Below are 17275 nucleotides of genomic sequence, written 5' to 3' on the forward strand. Positions count from 1 at the left end.
GGAAAGGAGGCAGTGACTGCAGCTCAGGCCTTAACTGCAACACCTGATAGCAGGCTGAGTGCTGAGCCATGTAACCTGGAAGGGCAAAGCCCAGCCTACTGAAAGCCTAGCTCCTGTGCTAAAAGAAGAGGCAGTATGGTCCTGACTCGCACTGTGGACAGAACTCCTTTTGGTCTGGATGGCAACAGAGAGGAACTGGGACAGCACTGGTACCTGGGGAAGCTGCAAGAGGTTGCAGCTACAAGATAGGAGTGGCTGGAACCCTGGGGAACCTCAGGGGGGATTTAACAGGGTGTTGTAGCAGGTGCAGAGTAACACCACAGGATTGGATGTGACTGAAAGGGTTGGATAGGAGGACATGAGCACCCATTTAGAGGCTTGAGATAGTAACCCCTGCAGAATCAGTGATGCTGGGAGCTGAGCCCAGTTAAAGGGCCAGGGGCTGGCATACAAAGAAAGCAGCTTTGCCCTGAGCACAGGCTGCCAGGAGAGGTGGGGCTGGGCTGAACTGAGAGCAGCCTTGCCTGGGCCAGGATTGCCAAGGGGGTTTGGGCAGATTGTGAGTATTCTTGCATGGGCCCAGGGATCCCAGGGGGTTAGGACAAAATGTGAGACGGGGATAAGGGGCTGATATTGAGAAAGCAGAGCCAAGGCAAGTGGGCCAGAGCTGAAGGCCTGCAGCCAAAATAAAGGTGGGCCAAAGCCAAGAGAACTGAGGCCCCTACAGAGGCAAAGAACATTGGCAAAATAACATCCATAAGGCATGGGCATTGCTGTAAGTGAGGACAGAGGCCACAAATTTAGCCCTTGAAGCAATTAGGACTAGCAGGGTCAGAGTCCCAAGGCAGAGAGCCTGTAGGTGGTGAGGTTAGAACCCAAATTAGGCAGGCCAAGGTGAGCCCAAGAGAAACACCGAGTCTAGACAGAGAGCACCCAAAGCTCGCTAGCCTCTAAGAGCAGCCACTTCCCTTCCCTTCACCCCTCTCCCCTGCAGCTCATTCTTGAATCTAAGATGAGGGGATTTTGTCCCATGTTGAATGAAGGGAAGGGGGCAGGAATCCTTGCCTTGGATTTGAGTAAATATTGTATTTTGTTTTTGTTTTTTCTTTTGTTTTTTAAGGAATAATTTGGTGAGTAGATGACCTTGAAGCCAGAGGTCCTTCCTATAAACCCTCCTTCATCCCTTCCAGGAACTGTAAGGGTAAGAACAGGAGTGAGGATGCTGTGGGAAATGTTTGCTGATTCTGATTCTTCTTGCAGTATAACATGTAGCAATCATTTTTTCCCTCCTTTTGGTCATATGTCTTGACACTTGTTCTTGTTGTAAGTGTTTCTCATGGGGGAATAATGCTTTAAGTAAATCTGGCACTCTTTCCCTTGAAATTTTGCAACATGGACCCTCATTTTTCTGCTGATAAGAGATCACTGCCTCAGAGAAGTGGCACACTTCACAACTCACAGTCATACACCACTGGGATAATGTGAGGCACTGTAAGTGCCATTGGAGGAGAACAATGATGTTTTTAAAATTAAATTTAGAGACAGACTGCAGGTGCATTAGACTCTGATCCTACAATGCAATCTCTTAGTGCAGCCACCTGGGTCTATGCGAAGCCCTAGAGAAGTCAAAGGCATGCCTCATGCATGCAGGTGCCCCCATTAGCATGTTGCGTTGCAGAACAGGAGCTTCAACCTTTAACCTGAAGCTCTGCTACTCTGTTTTCAATGCTTTTGTAGTGCCAGAATCTGCTATTGAATGACATGGACTAAGTTGATGCTCAGCATGATTAAGAGTGCTGCGGTCTGGCCTTAAGCAAGTCATATTCAGGAGCAGCTTTTAAACAGTGAAAAGTGAAAGCTATTTTTCTCAGCTGATGTCTTAGACCTGGTCATGTTCCACCTGCTGGGCTCTCACCAGGCTGCTAGATTCAGATGTTTCTGAAGAAAACAGGGGAGAATTCCACTTAGCACGGAGTTCCACAGTTCCAAGGCATGTGGAAACCCTGGAACTGTAATTTCCTGCTAAGTGGAACGTCCAGATCCTGCCTCATTTTATTTTGACGTGGAACAGCCATCCCTCTTCCCCCTACAAAAAAATCAAAATGTCCAATTAATTCCTAACACTTTATTTTGGATGGATGAATGCGGGTCATATTGCTGAAACAACACATTCTATTTCAGTTTCAACCTCTTAAGACTTTTAAATGTGCTTCTAGTTCAAAACACAGCACATTTCATTTTGAAAAGGGGTTTTTGAAATGATAAAAAATCCAAACACATGTCAAAATATGGATGTGGCTCTTGCATGCTCCCCCTGGGTGTAGACTTCCTTTCAGGTTCCACCCCCCTCCCTTTCCTTAATCACCAAGACAGTACTGAACCACCCTCCCAAATTTGCCTCATAGCTTACACAACAACTTGCTCCTTGTGGCCATTCTGGTTTTTGTTTCATCCTGCCAATTGAAGCCAAGAGGATCTGCAAATTAATATTTTAAACCTGCACATGGAATATTAATGGAAACATCATAGAGACTTACAGGCCAGTGAAGAGAAAAACTGCTAAATCTGTACACACACTTACTCTTCCTCCAGTGGCCTCACCTCAGAGAACCTTTCTGGAATTTTCATCAGTTCTTCCAGGAGACTTTTCTCCTTTCCTTGACACTTCTCTGTTATACTGAGTCCTTTCTTCCTTGTCAAGGCGCATGTATAGACATTACACTTAGACCAATCTAAGTGAATGGAAATCAATCTAAACCTGTAACTGTACATAAGTTTGGTGCACATAGCCTGGTCTAGAAATGGCACTAGCAGCGTAAGATAGACTTGGTGTGAGGTATGCTCAATTCGAATAGATTTAGGTTAGACCACTACATCGAACTTCTGTATTGTTTCACTATTGATTCAACTTGGATCTCTGTCCTCCAGCATCCCAACCTCCTTCGCAGCCCCTGCTACCCCTCTCTCACAGGGAGGCATCCTAGCACTCAGCACCTACTTGGCTGCTCTGGCCAAGCACCCAGCAGACCCTGCCCCTGGGCTCTCCTAGCATTAAGCAAGCACAGCCCCTCTTCCCAGTTCCACCTCCTGCCTTCAGCTATGAGTCAGCCATGGGCAGGATCCAAGGGGAAGGGAGACATCTGTGTCCTGTGCCTGAACCCCAGGAGCTGGGATACCTGAGTGTCCAGGCTGTGCCCCACGCACCCCCAACACCCTCTCGTGAACCACCCCACAGCATACTTGCAGACCCCAACACTGAGCCCAGAATTCCCATGCTTGGCATTCCCCACAGACCCCAACCCTGGTACTCACACATCCAGCCAGGGACTCCCATGCCTCTATACTTGGGAACAGCCCCTCAGGCCCCAACCATGGCACCTGCACACTGCACTATTAGCCAGGCACCCTGATAGCTGGATCCCACCTCCCAAGCAGGAGCTGGTATTGGGTGGCTTGCCTCTGATGGGTTGGGGAGGTGGAGAGGCAGAACATTTGGACTGGGCCTGCATGAAGTTGGTCCTGTGACTTCTACAGCTTATCCACTGTCTGCAGGTATCTGGGTCATGTGCACCTGGGATACTGTAAGGTTTCAACTGCATGGCCTAACAGATGCAAGTGCAGGGCCACAACAGGGACTGGATGCAATACAAGGCCAAGACAAATGCATGAAGATCCAGAACAAGCATATGGATGATGTGAACAAAAAATCTGGGGCCAGGAGAAAGGGCACGTTCTTCTACAAAGAGCTATCCTGCTTCCTCACTGTGGACAGGGCTGTCACCATCCTGCACACTTATGGAACCAAGGGGGGGCCAAGTAGAGTCACTGGCAGGGACTCCACTAGAGGAGGAGGTGCAGGAAAGCCACAGGTTTATGGGACAACCCAGGAGAATATCCTTGGGGGCCACAGGACATAAAGTCTGTTGATGACTTCTGAAGTGTTTGACCCATGGATACTGGTCTATGGATCATCACAGGATCTGGGAGTGGAATTGCAGCTGCAGCTGGACCTGACCTCCCTTGACATCTTCTTGGGCATTGTTGAGAGCACGGAGCATGGTGCACAGGAGTAGGGGGAAAGCTCTGATGCTATGGAAGTTGAGACGCAGGACCTGGAACCTGAGCCTGTGCCCTTGTGAAAACCCTCTCACAGTCCTCGACCCCATGGACACTAGACAAACTTGCAGTGCTTGGGACACTGTTCCCAACACAGCTTCCATGGATGTTCTGATTCCATTCCTCCAACAGCTCCTCACTGCCCCACTTCCAGATGCTCAGACTGCCTTCCAGCCTCCCATCTACCACCACAGCAACTGCTGCTGCACCACAACCCACAGGACCCATGGACAACCCTCTCTCCACTTCTGGTGAAGACATGGGCACCAAACAAGGATGCCATGCTGCTCATGATGGTATGTTTCTACCCTCCTCCACATGGATATAATGGGGACCCTGTCACTGGGGGAAACACGAAGCCTCTGGGAGGAATAGCAGAGGGAAAGGGAGCAGGTGGGTCATGCTCACAGCCAGTGGGGTGGGCAGATAGTGGCATAATGATTCCCTGCCAGTCCAAAGCCCTCTTTGCAAGCCTGTCTCCAGGAGGTGGTCACCGGACCTAACCTACTGGCCTCTGCCCCACCCATGGCATTCTCCCCAACTCTTGGGGGACCCACAACTACTACAGGCCATCCATGTGGTCATAGCCCTCTCTCAGGCCATCAGGACCAAGAAGCCAAGGGGAGGGAGGGAGGGTGGTACATGGATGGAGGGGCATGGGAGGACAGTAAATCATTGCCCTGACCACTCAAAGTGCAGAGTCCCAGGTTGCTAATTGCCTAAAAAGTTTATGCCACTCAGCACGGGACAGATCAATCATCCCCTCTCCCCTTCCCTTCCTCCCTTCCTGGACTGCAGTTGAGGCACCAAGGAGCACCCTCCCCTGGCCTTGGAAAGTTAGCAGCCCATCTCCCATTCTGTGGGAATATAAATCTGCCTCATTTACATCTCCCTGACCTCTCTCTCAGGGCCATGTCTAGAGCACTGGCACTAAACAGCCCCTCTCCCTTCTCCTTTCACTCATATAAAGGCGCTAAAAGAGTTTATTGCGCTCTGTGAGCAAAGTGTGAAAAACAGATACTAGTGCTTGGTTCCCCACCCCAATTGGTAGTGCCATGAAGCTGGGTGGCAGAGAGGACACTGACATCAGGGATGGGAGATAACACACAGCTGTCTATGAGAACCATGGGAGTTTCAGTACAGCAGGAATGACAGAAATTGCCCCTGGCCAAACAACCGCTCTTCCTCCCTCCCTCCCTCCCTCCCAGTTCAAAAAAAGAACAGATGTGATGGCTGGAGTCCTGCATGAGAACCACTGTCTCAGATAATCTAGTCCTACTGCCAGGGTGACTCCTGAACTGTACATCTGGAGAAGGGTTTTTGTTAAAGCAACAGCTTACTTTTATGTTTGAGTTAAATGGCAGACTGGAAGTGGCTATAAGGGATGAATGAGGAGACCACAGTGGGGTTAGAACCCTGTTGGGGAAGAACGTAAGGCAGAAATGACCTAGGATATGAGGGCCAGGGGCCATAGCACAAAAGGGCTGAACCCAGGGCCAAGGGTCCAGCACCTGAGTGGGGCTGGAGCTCAAAACCGAGGACCCAGTGCTGTGGGGTAAAGGAGCCTAGGCTAAAGGATCCAAACTAGAAAAAGGGGTTGGAAGCTGGGAAGGCCAAAACCCCAACAAGGGCTGAGGAGGCCAGACAGCATACTGAGGAAGAGTGTCTCATGAGAGTGATAACTGGTAACATCTGCAAGGCATGGACATAACTATGGTGGTGGCTGGAGGTCATGATTATTACCCCTAAGGCACAACTGTGGTTGTCTTAAAAAAGGAAGCACACAGAGGAGAAGCCTAGAGGATAGCACACCAAGAAAAGGTGGAAAGGCACCTGAGAAGAGGCTACCCTGACCTCTGGAGACAGCCTTCCCAGTTAAAAGACATAAACAATCTAGTCATGGCAGGTGAAAGAAGGTAAAGGGGACTGGGGAGTTTGGACAGGCTTGTTTGACCACCAGGGAGTGTCAGATGCTGGGCAGATAGCCTGAGCCTATTACAAACCCCTCCCCTCTCTCCTGCAATTGCAGCCCTGTCCTGGTCCTGGATAGTGCCCTCCACTTCCCCACCCCTACCCCCCTGCTGGTGTATTCAAAGCAGAATGGTGCTGGAAAGCCAAGGACAGCATAACACAGGACTCTTAGGAAGCTAGGATGTGGAGAACCTCTCCCTGAGTCAGGTCACAGATTTAGCATCATGTCAATAGTTGTGATGATCATGGACTCATTTGTGGGTGTCAGCTTATTATAGTGGAGCTGCAGGTAGCATGCAAGCCTGACTCTTAGATTGAATGGCAACCTGGGTTTCCCCTGTGAGCCTTCAAATCAGATGGCCACTTTCCAGCTGTCACACACCTCCCAGGGCAGCAGCAGAAGGAAGTTTTAAATGGTGTTCTCCCAGGCTTAGTGGTAAAGCTCATCCTTCTGGGCCTGCCCAACTTTAACCAGGGATATGTCAGGAATAAAGTACCACTCCTGCATGGACACAGTGCTGAAATGCCTCTTCTATAAGGGAAGGGGAGGGGGTGGTATAAAAGCTCCACCTGCATTCCCTAGAGTGGTTAGTCCCTGCCCACTCTGGGGATGGTCCAAGTCCCTATGGGACCCTGGGTCCCTGGATGTTCTAAGGGAGGGAGTTAGGTGCCCACTGTAGTTCCTGGAGAGAGACACAGCTCCTCCATCCCCGGCATCCTATCCCAATGCAACTGCTGGGCTTGCTGCCCACCCACAGGACAGCCATGACCCTCTTCTCTGCTGTATTAGGTGCAGAGCAGTGGCATAGCTCCCAGCCCTAGGGGCAGGAGAAGGGCTCAGACAAAGAACTTACCATAGCTACCTTGCCGTCTCTGTGTGAGCACCCAGGCAAGTGCTGGGAGGGTCTCAGACACTTGCCTTTATACTTTATTTTATTAGTAAAGGTTGTAACTTCGCACAAAGGCTCTGCGTCTCCCCTGTCAAATGGCAGAAACACCACCTGTATGAGGGAGGACAGCATGTGGAGAATGTGATGCTGACTCAAGGAAAAGGAGCGGCAGAGATGCATAGCGTGTGAGGGTTGCTTTTTGGTGGTGTCGAAGAAGTAAAGAGACATTGCAGGCCTTGGTCACTGCCTCTGAGTGCTGGGCATGCACAGTTGACTCCTGGCCCCAAGGACTGTGGGACTGGCATGAGAAGAGATTCCAGATGTGGAGGGGGGACATCCTCAGGCTGGGGGATATCTATACTTGGGCCGCCAAGTTGCAGGAATGGGTGCTCAAGTTGGCCACCAGCTGTTTTGAGGAGGCAACCATAGGGCTGTGCGAAGCTTTGGTCCCTGGTTCAATTTGGCAGAGATTTGGCCCGATTCGGTGGCCGAATCTCTGAATCAGAATAAAATCAGAGGATCCTTTAATCTCTCCAAATAGAATCAGAACCCTCCGAATTGATTCGGAAAGATTCAGCGATTAGGACATAGACACAGCTTTAAATATTTTTTCTATGTACCTCTAGGTACCAGCACATCTCGTGAATGTTGCAATGCTGGGGTGGATAGAGTATCCCACAGGAGTGGGGGGGACCCGAGGTCCCCCCTTGGCCGATCGCCAAGCCGGGGGAGGTGTGGGGGGCCCCCATGCACTCCCCAGCGCACCCAGATACTTCCAGTCCACTTCCAGGTTCACCGCCAAGCACATGGAGAGCATGTGGAACACTCCATCTGCCCCAGCATCACAGCGTTCACAAGCCACATTGGTACGTCAAGAAAACTTTTAAAGCTGTGTCTATGTCCAAATCGCTGATTCTTCGAATCATCGAATCTTCAGATTCAGGTTCAGCCAAATCGAATTGGGGACAGTGATCTGAATCAACTAATCAAGTCACTGTTCCTGATTCGGGCCAAATCCAAATTGAATAGGGCCCGCTTCGCACACCCCTAGCAACCCATGCCTTTGTAGAGCTGGCAGAGTCCCAACACCAGGGGAGGGAGTTAATAGATAGGGTCCTGGACCACTTTGCAGACATGTATGATACCCCTGGCTGGTGCCAGTACTGCCTCCCTCAGAACCCATAGCCCTTGAGCTCACCATGGCAGGTGAGGCTACTGTCGAGCTCCTGACAGCAGGCCACGCACCCTTCAGGGGCTCTTCCCAGGGGCAACAAGAATGGGGATCCCTTGGGAAGGACCCCTAAATGCTGGCCAGGGAAGGTCCCCACAATGGAGGTTGCTTCCAACAGCTGTTAGAAAACCATTACTCTGGAGGCTTTTGTTCCAGTAGACAAGATGGACAGATGTTACTCACCATAAAGGAATGGTCCCCACAGTGCTCTGACTGGGAACGACTGTAGTGGGAGGTGGATCCTGGGACAGGAGCGGCATGAGGGAGCTAGTGATCTGTGGTACGGGGAGGCGGTAAGGCCTCTGGCAGGGTCCACTCCTGTAGGCAGCAGTGTGCAAAGGGGAGCGGGATTGGGGTGCTTGGGCTCCAATGTCAGGGCGGTCCGTGATACTGGCCCCTTCCCTGAGCCAATCTGTGTGCCCCAGCCCTGGCAGTCTCCCCATTTATGCACCCCCTCCCTGATCCCCTTTAAACCCCTTCCAGATCTCACCTACTCGCACAGAACCTGGCTGCTGCCCTGATCCCTGCTCCTATCCCCTCACAGCCCCTGCCTGCCCCCCAACCCTCCCCATTGACCCTGCTTGCACCCCCTGATCTCCCCTTTGGACCCTGCCTTCCCACCTGATTTTCTCAAGGCCCTTCCCACTAGCCCCCTCATCCCAATTTACCTTAGGTTGGGTGGCCAACCCCAAATCTCTCTGAATCTCTGTACATACTCACAGTTGCCATACAGTGCTGCTTCTTAATCTTCTAGGTCTTCTGGAAATCTACTGCAATAGAGAGCAACATTATACTCAAAGTGCTGAGGTGGTTTTTCTCCTACAAATCCATACTTTCAGTTGTTTAACTCAGGAATAAAGATTTCTCTTGCACTTGAATTTGAAAAATCAGGCCTTATCCTGTGGGCAAATTTGGAATAAGCTGGTGTGTTTGTGTGGCAATAAAAATACTTATGAGGGTTTCCAGCTATTTTGCGCGCGCACGCACACACACGCGCATGCGCACAATCAGTGGGCAGAGCAGGGGAAGATTGATTGGTTTCAGTGGCATAAAAAGTTGCTTCCAACAGCTGTTAGAAAACCACTACTCTGGAGGCTTTCGTTCCAGTAGACAAGATGGACAGATGTTGCTCAGACTGCTTGCTGTGAAGGAGAGAATGCTCCACCAAAATAAAGTCATGATGGCATGGCAGAGGGTGCAACAGGCATTGAGGAGCAATGATCCTACCAGCAGATACCACAATGTCCCCCCACTGCTGAAAGCAGAAAGGTGAGAATGAAACAGAATGTAAAAACATAAAAATCCGTTTTTTCCAGGCTGAAATCATTTACCACTAAGCAGGAGCAAGGACAGAGCCCTATTTAAGCAGCCTTTTATAGAAGACTGAGTGGATGCAGCTGTGCTCTATCGAATAAAATTGAGGATTATTTACAAGGAGAATATACATATTTACCAAGGCAACAAGTTTTGCCTCTCACCTGCTGGAAAACAAATTCAAGCTGACAAGGAATTAGATTGGCTTTACTCATTTGACTAGGCCAGTAACAGTAACTCATCATGAGCACTGGTGGGCAGCAGCAGGTATTTCAGAGCTCCTCAATCTTGCTTTTTGTTTCATCTCTGGATCCAAAATAATCCCCAAATTGCTTAACGGTGATGGATCCTAAGTAGAACATTCATGTTTACCAGGAAATCAACCTGTGCTTGTATCCCTTTTTTCACTGAACTTGGAGACTGGGTAAACTAACCCAAATGTGATGTTTTGGTACCCGATTGTATTTGGAGAAGCAGATTAGGTTTGCTGGATAAACATGTACTCCGACTTTTTCTTTTCTTCTTGCACTTGCAGTGTTCTTTCCTTTCATCTGCTTTGGTGCATACCATTAAATCACACCATGTGTCTCCACCTCATCTAGCTAATCTGTCAAAATGTAATCTGTCATCTCATGCATTTATAATGCATTCATCATCAGGGTATGCAAGAAATACATACACAATTTTAAAGACAGAGACCACCAAAGCAGCTATGTTTTCTAGTCTCCCATTCATTTTGATGCTTTTTAAAATCAAGGGGTTTTTTTTCTTATTTGTTTCCTAGAGAAAGAATTACCGATGTTTCTGGAGTTGCTTATATACAAGTGAATCTCCTTTTCATTTTCAAGGAGGTAGCCCACATTCTGCTTATTTTGATCTCTGTTGGCAGAGACCCATAAATTAGACACTGAAATATTTACCCTTAGTTCTGTCAGCCTCCATGTTCCTCTCAGCCACACCTGTCTTGTAGACATGGGTATTTTGTGAGAGAGCTTGACTCTGGGCCAGCACAGGTGGCCAGACAGCATAGTGGCAACAAAAAAGTGCCGGGGCTGCCCTGCTCACTTCTGTACAAGCCCAGACTCTGAAGGTGGCCCCCAATGACCATCATGAGGTCTGTGTGCTACTTTTTTTGTTGCCACCTGTGCTGTCTGGCCACCTGCGCTGGCCCAGAGCCAAGCTCTCTCACTGACATCAGTGTGGCTGCCTGTGGGCAGTCCCCATTTGCCACCACCACATTGCAGCTGCTGTCTGCAGCTGGTTGACGTACCCCCCCCCCCCCCCCCCAAGGCATGCATCACCTATGGCTAGTACTGAGCAAGGGGAGGGATGGGAGGGGTTGGACTAGATAATCTCCTGAGGTCCCTTCCAACCCTAATTTTCTATGGTTCTATAAGGTTCCCCTATCCTATCTGTATTCCATTTAATGTGCTTGTTGCTTGCTAGAAGAACTGAAAGTGAGTATGTCTTCAACTGCAGGAGCTGCACATTGCTGTACCTCAGGCTGGAAGTGGGGGTTGTTGTTCTGTTGTCTATAAATGAAAGAAATGTGCTTAATCTCCTAGCCTGACAAAAATAGAATTTCTGGCAGCAGCTGCTGCTGCTGCTCTTTGACAGTTTAGGAACAATGGTAAACCCAGAAAGACCCCAAGACTGCAGAATTGCAGAGCAAAACAACTTCAGTGGAAGCAGAAGTCAGAGCTTCACCATGTCCTTAAACTACTTTCCACCTTTTTCCTAGTATTATTTCTATTAAATATGTATTATAACTGGAGCAAGCATGTATTAACACCTATAGTTAACCATCTTTATAAAGATCTTTTTTCCAAAGTGTTTTAACTTTGTAAATCTTCTGACCTTAAACTGGTTCAGATTAGTTTTTTTCTGTAGAAAGCTAATTTGTGCAGGTGTGTATTCATGCATAAAAACTAAAAAAAATGGGTTTAGCCATCTTGGAAAATGGATGGGAAGGAGAAACTGAGGGAGGAAAAATACTTTCCCATTAATTTGAAAAAAAGGCATTGCAAGAGTTTCTTATAACTGCTTTGACAAGGTTCCTTGTGTGAATCTGATATCTTGGTCTAATAAAAGATATCAGATTCACCCAAGGAACTTTGTCTGCCTGTGTCCTTAGACCAACACAGCTACAACCTACACCCTTATAACTGCTATTTTATTTATGTAGCTTTTGGCAAAAAGTTGAGAAGCAGCTTTGAATCTGATAATGTGCTTTTCAATGTTGTGTAGAAATTGTTGTTGATTTGGCTTAATTAAAGCAGCTGTAACTCATACATGGAGTGTAATTCTTGCATAAAATGGCACTTTTATAGTAATGATCAGTGTTTTTAAGAAAAGTGATTGCACTGCACAATCATCTGTATGGGATTTTGGTTTGTAATGAAAATGTGTTGGTCCTTTCCCTGAGTTCTGCCCATTCAATGAATGCCTTAAAAACCATTGGCCTAATTGGAGCTCAGTGAGTGAAGCATTTTGTTTTACACAGACTGAGGTGTGCGTGTGTGTGTGTTGGGGGAAGGGAGGCGGGGGGCAGGGTTCTCATTGTAAGATGCATAATTTTTGTTCAGAAACAATGAATTCCTATTTTCTCTCATTGGAATCCGGGCTGGTGACTTTTGCTTCTGAATTATCTTTATCATCCCAAAGCAAAATCTGAATTTGAATAGAATATTTCAACAAGTTTTATTTTCTTTTTCATATTGGAAAAAAAGGAAAAAAAGCAAACGAAGTCTGATTTTTCTGCGAACCACAAATGAATGTAGAGGTTCACATGAACAAGGGGATATGCTGTCGAAGCACTATAACCTTGCTATCAAAATGCCTTAGCCCCTTAACTGCTGTTCTCCAGTTGCTAGGGTTTTTTTGCTAGCATTTTAAATGTGTTAAATGATGTTTTAATTTGCTTCACTGTAATATTGGAACATGCCAGGTACATTTGACAATGCAGGATGTGTGCAGCTCCCAGGTGTCTTGCACACTTGCAAGAAGGGAAATGATTAATTAATTTCATATTTATGTTTCTATTTGACTCATAAGCTTGATTGGCTTACTCTGGTGACTGATTTACATAAATGTTCTTGGGATTGCATTACTGAATAATTAATCTGTATAGCCAAATGGCTGGCTTCCATATGGATGTTTCTAAGATTTTTCTGGTGCAATCTATGTTTTCTGTTTCAGTTGAGGTGCATGCAGTAGGATGGTATGGATTTTTCCACCTTCTTCCTGAACACGTAAACTTGAAGGATGCATTCATCAGTTTCCCTCTGAAGTGTAATGTCTATGGGAGTGTCTATATGTGCAGTTTATTGCTTTGAGTTAACATTGGTGCATATTGCTCCAGAATGTATTGCTCCCAGGCACACTGTGTCAACATGTTCCCAGGACTGCAGCACATTGAGTTAGGTTGGAGTAGCCCTGGCTGGCAGGGGACCTGGTGGGGGGAGGGAGAGGGGAAGGCAGATCAGCCTGCCATCCTGTAGCTGCTCTGACTCAGCTCAGTATGCTGCAGAGGGGCTGGCTGGGGCATGAGGGTGCTTCAGTGTGGGGCTAGCTGGCAGGCAGCCTCCACACTGAAGCACCCTCGTGCCCTAGCCAGCCCTGTTAGCATCTACACATGTGCTGCTACACTCAAAACCCCCCAACAACTCTGCACCAGGATAGAACTTATATTTGTAAGTGCTAACCTGCTGCAGGGTTTATTAGTCTTCTGCAGCCTAATAGGACTGTATGTGTAGATGCTGAGATGTTTACTGTGGAGCTAATTAGGCAACTTTACAGTAAACATTTCATGCCCGCAGGGTTACTTTTCCTGAGTAAACACAAGTCCTGTTTAGCTGAAACAGTTGGTGTCAAATGGGAACAAGGAAAACTTTCTCATGCAAAAACCTCAGTTGGCTACTTTGGTTCTGCAAAGAATAATCTCTCCTGGCGTGCAGTCTTTCTTTTTTAGCACACTTGTTTTATTTCCTGCTTCTGGGCTTGGGCTGTTCACATAGAAATATCTAGAAAATTATCCACCTCTGACCATGCAGTTTCAAAAAATGCCTGGCTGAGTATTAACTACTTGTCTTCAGAGTTGCCGTGTAATGCACAATAAGCTCAAAGTTTGTTTGCCAGCCACAAGAAAATGTTTTAACCTACTTAAGGTTAAAGATGCCCAGGTGCATCTTACTACATCAGGTAACTATAACTCTTTCTACGTAGGGTTTTGTCCTGGAAGTACATCCATGAAGACAGGGAAGATATGTACCACTTACACCAGGCAATTATTTGGGCTGGAAGGCCTCTTAAGGAGTTTTGGTGAGCAGTTGCAGGATGTGGGGAGGGCAAATGGAATTGATCTTATCTGGCCCGGGCCCATCCACCCTGCATCCACTGCTGGGGGCACTAGATGGGTGGGTGGGTGGGTAGGCAGGGTGTCCATGGAGTCTGGTCTGGGATCCGCACAAGCAAGGAGTGTTCAGCCTGGTGGATAGGATGGGGCTGGGGCAGGGAAGGGGGGGGGGGGGCAGGGACCAGCATCCAGGAGTGGGATGGGATGGGGCTGGGATGGTACCGGTTCCCTGGGCAAGGATGTGCAGGGAGTAGATTGTGGCTTTGTCCTCTGGGTCCTAGCCCCAGCGCCTCCTGTCCATCCTGCTCCCAGATGCCACACCCCACCCACCCACAACCCTATCCCATCCACGTGGCCACGCACAGCCTGCCCAAGGGGGTCCCCAGGCCAGTCCCTATGGAGACCCCGCCCACCTGCTCATTCACTCTGTCTAGTGCCCCTGGTGGCTGGTGTAGGGCAGATGGGCCAAGCTTCCCAGGCAGTGGGGCTGGAGTTGTGGTGGAGATATAGGCAGCAACAGCCGGGAGAAGCGAGCCACTGTCATGGGGGATGCTGGGAAGCTGAGCCTGCCTGTTGTGCTACCCCTGCCCTGCCTCACACCCAAAGCTGCACATGCCATGACCCAGGCAGCCCCCCATGCCTGGGTTGGGTGGGGCCAAGGGACCTACCGCAGACTGGATAGAATCTCTTGGCAGGCTGAATCCAGTCTGCGGCCTGTATTTTGCTCACCCCTGATATAGACTAACTAAGATGTATATAAAAATGAGCTTTCATGAACTTAAGTTCACTTCATCAAACATTCACAACATTAGAGTTGGTGACAATCAGATGTACAGAATGTATCAATGAATGTCTTTATTACATCTGGGATCATAAGTTTATAAAATCCTTTTACAATATATACTCCTCACCTTGTAGAAAACAAACTTCTTACAGAATAGCAGTATAGTATCCTTCATCACAGGTTCAATAAAATGATTTTTTTTTTTTTTTTTAGTAAAATTCATGAATAAGAGCAGATAGGTGGAAGATGCTGAAAATGTATGCAACCTTTACTGCATACATGTCTAGTCTGCTTGAAAATGTTACTACTACTTTGTTACTGCTACCTTGACTTCTTTCCTTCCACTCCTACATGATATTTTTCCCCTTCACCTGTTACATCTTATCAACAATCTAGATAGTCACTTTTTCGGGGGAAGGGATTCTCTCTCTCTCTACCTCTCTCTTTCTCTCTCACAGAAAAAGAAACATGAAATAGCTTGAATTTGATTAGCTTCAGGGAAAGTTGAAAGGCTCTTTTTCTTTCCCTGTCATTTGAAAGAGGTAGTTGTGGCTGAGAATTGTTCTTAATTGTAGGGGTGGAGAACTGTTACGAGGGAAAGGATTTGTGGCAGGATATCTTAAATTGCTGCACTTAAGATATATTTTAAGTTATATCAAAGCATCTCAAGTATGGCTACCCTTTTTAGTAGAGCAGGTACAAATTATTTAAATTTCAATTTTAGTGGAAAGATCTCATTTTGATATTAAAAAAAAAAAATCCCTTCTGAGGTTTGCTGCAATGAAACAATAGGCTGATCTGGATTTGCATAATCAGTGCTTGGTAATCAGAGCGGATTACAGTTTTTTCTGAATTTTGGATTTATGGTAGAATAATTCTTTGTAATTGTACACAAGTAACCTTAATGATGGACAACTTTTGAAGACTTCTTTAAGATAATATTTTCATGTAGTTATAGATATTGCTGTATTTTTAAATGTTAAAAATTGTGACTTTTGTAAAACTCCAAATTCTGATGAAGAGCAGCAACAACTGTAATATTTCCCTTGCATTTTCTGTCCAGTTCTATTTGTCACGTTTCCCTCATGCAGCATTAAGCCAGACTTAATGTGGGGCTGAGAATCTATGCCTTTGCCTTCTCAATCAGGTCCCAGTCAAATTTGGAGCTGCTTGTGTTCTGCTGAGAACAAAGACAAGTTTAGGGTTAATTCAAAAGCAGTGCTAACCCTCTAGAAAAGGGCCTGGAGCAGGGTAGGGTCCATTGCCCTACTCTCTGTGCCAGTCACAGAACTGTCCTGCAGCATAGAGAAGAGGTTGTCAATACCATTTTCCAGCCTTTTGGGTAGAAAGTACCTTATTTCATCTGAGGCACAGAATGGGTGCGCAAGGAAGCTAAGTAAAGGCTGCATGAATAATTGTGAAGCTGGTATTTCCTAGCCATATTCTGTCATTTTTGCATATAGCAGTGGTTTTCAATCAGGGATATGCGTGCCCCTGGGGGTACTTTGGAAGACCCTAGGGGGTACATGGTAGCAATGCAGAGAAGCCAGTGGCATTCCCCCCCCACCCCCAACTCATTGACCAGTTGCCAGGGGACTTGCCCCTGCTTGTCAATCAGCCACTGGGGATCTCCTTGCTTCTCAACTGGTTGCCGGAGGTACCCCAACCAAAAAAGGTTGAAACCCCCTGGCATATAGTATCTATATTATGATTTATATGGACATACACAATTACTTAAAATGACCAAAAATTATAGCCCCACTAATTGCCTGGGGTTAGAATGAAACTTCCCTTGTGCACAAGTTATCTCATAACAATCATTTTCAGGGTTTCTTGCACTTCCTTCTAGAACATCTGCTAGTGGTAGTTCTACTATTGGAGATGGGTACTGGACTAGATGAGTCACTGGTCCAGTACAATATGGCAGTTCCTGTGTGTAACCGTTAAAAAATATCATCAAAGAAAGCTGTCACCTGGCACTTTAGTTCGTATGAGTTGTCAGCTCTAGGACCCTAATAAAACAAAATGGCATATTTAAAATGTATTTTTAGTTACCAGCTAAACCAGTGAAATAAAAACTGTACTGAAAAATGAAATGCAACATAGCATGCCTAAGGCAACATGAACCTGATGGATAAGGTGTCATATAAATCTTCTCCTCATTTCCATTCTCTACTCTGTGATGTCATCGCTATAATCACTGTCAATGTGATGGTGACTACGTGGAGGTTTTTCATATTTTTTTCTGATTCTTATCTAATTCCAACCCCCGACCCCATCACCCTGCTGCATACTTAACTTCTAATTATGAGAATCAAGACCAAGTGACCTAGCATGCTAGGCCTATGGCTTAACATGCTTACACTATGACTTTCAGCTTTCCCACTGTCATGATATATGAGAACAATTTGCCTTTTGCCAAGAAAAAGTCAAAATGATATGTGGCAAGCATATTTGTTGTTGAGCTGTCTCAAAAAATGCAATAGTCAACTCTGGCCATTTCCCCTTGTGGTTATTTTTTGGCACAGAAAAAGCAAGTGCTACCTTAACTGATATTTTAAGTTGAGGTCCTTTCTGATTATAGGGGCTGGCTGTCACTTGGGAGATTAAAGATC

The 17275-nt window shown here is 46.9% G+C and overlaps 2 long non-coding RNA genes across 2 annotated transcripts in view; one reads left to right on the forward strand and one right to left on the reverse strand.

The window, feature by feature from the left end:
* The window catches only part of LOC109281573 (uncharacterized), an 18621-nt gene continuing 1346 nt past the window's right edge, over nt 1-17275 (forward strand). Inside the window, exons 1-2 of the long non-coding RNA XR_009460944.1 lie at nt 1-209; nt 1121-1201. This is a non-coding gene — a long non-coding RNA (uncharacterized LOC109281573). The remainder of the gene's footprint in view (nt 210-1120; nt 1202-17275) is intronic.
* The window catches only part of LOC132249466 (uncharacterized), a 13675-nt gene continuing 11133 nt past the window's right edge, over nt 14734-17275 (reverse strand). The window contains exon 3 of the long non-coding RNA XR_009460943.1: nt 14734-16672. This is a non-coding gene — a long non-coding RNA (uncharacterized LOC132249466). The remainder of the gene's footprint in view (nt 16673-17275) is intronic.

The sequence above is a fragment of the Alligator mississippiensis genome, chromosome 3, assembly GCF_030867095.1.
Source record: "Alligator mississippiensis isolate rAllMis1 chromosome 3, rAllMis1, whole genome shotgun sequence".
Lineage (NCBI taxonomy): Eukaryota > Metazoa > Chordata > Crocodylia > Alligatoridae > Alligator > Alligator mississippiensis.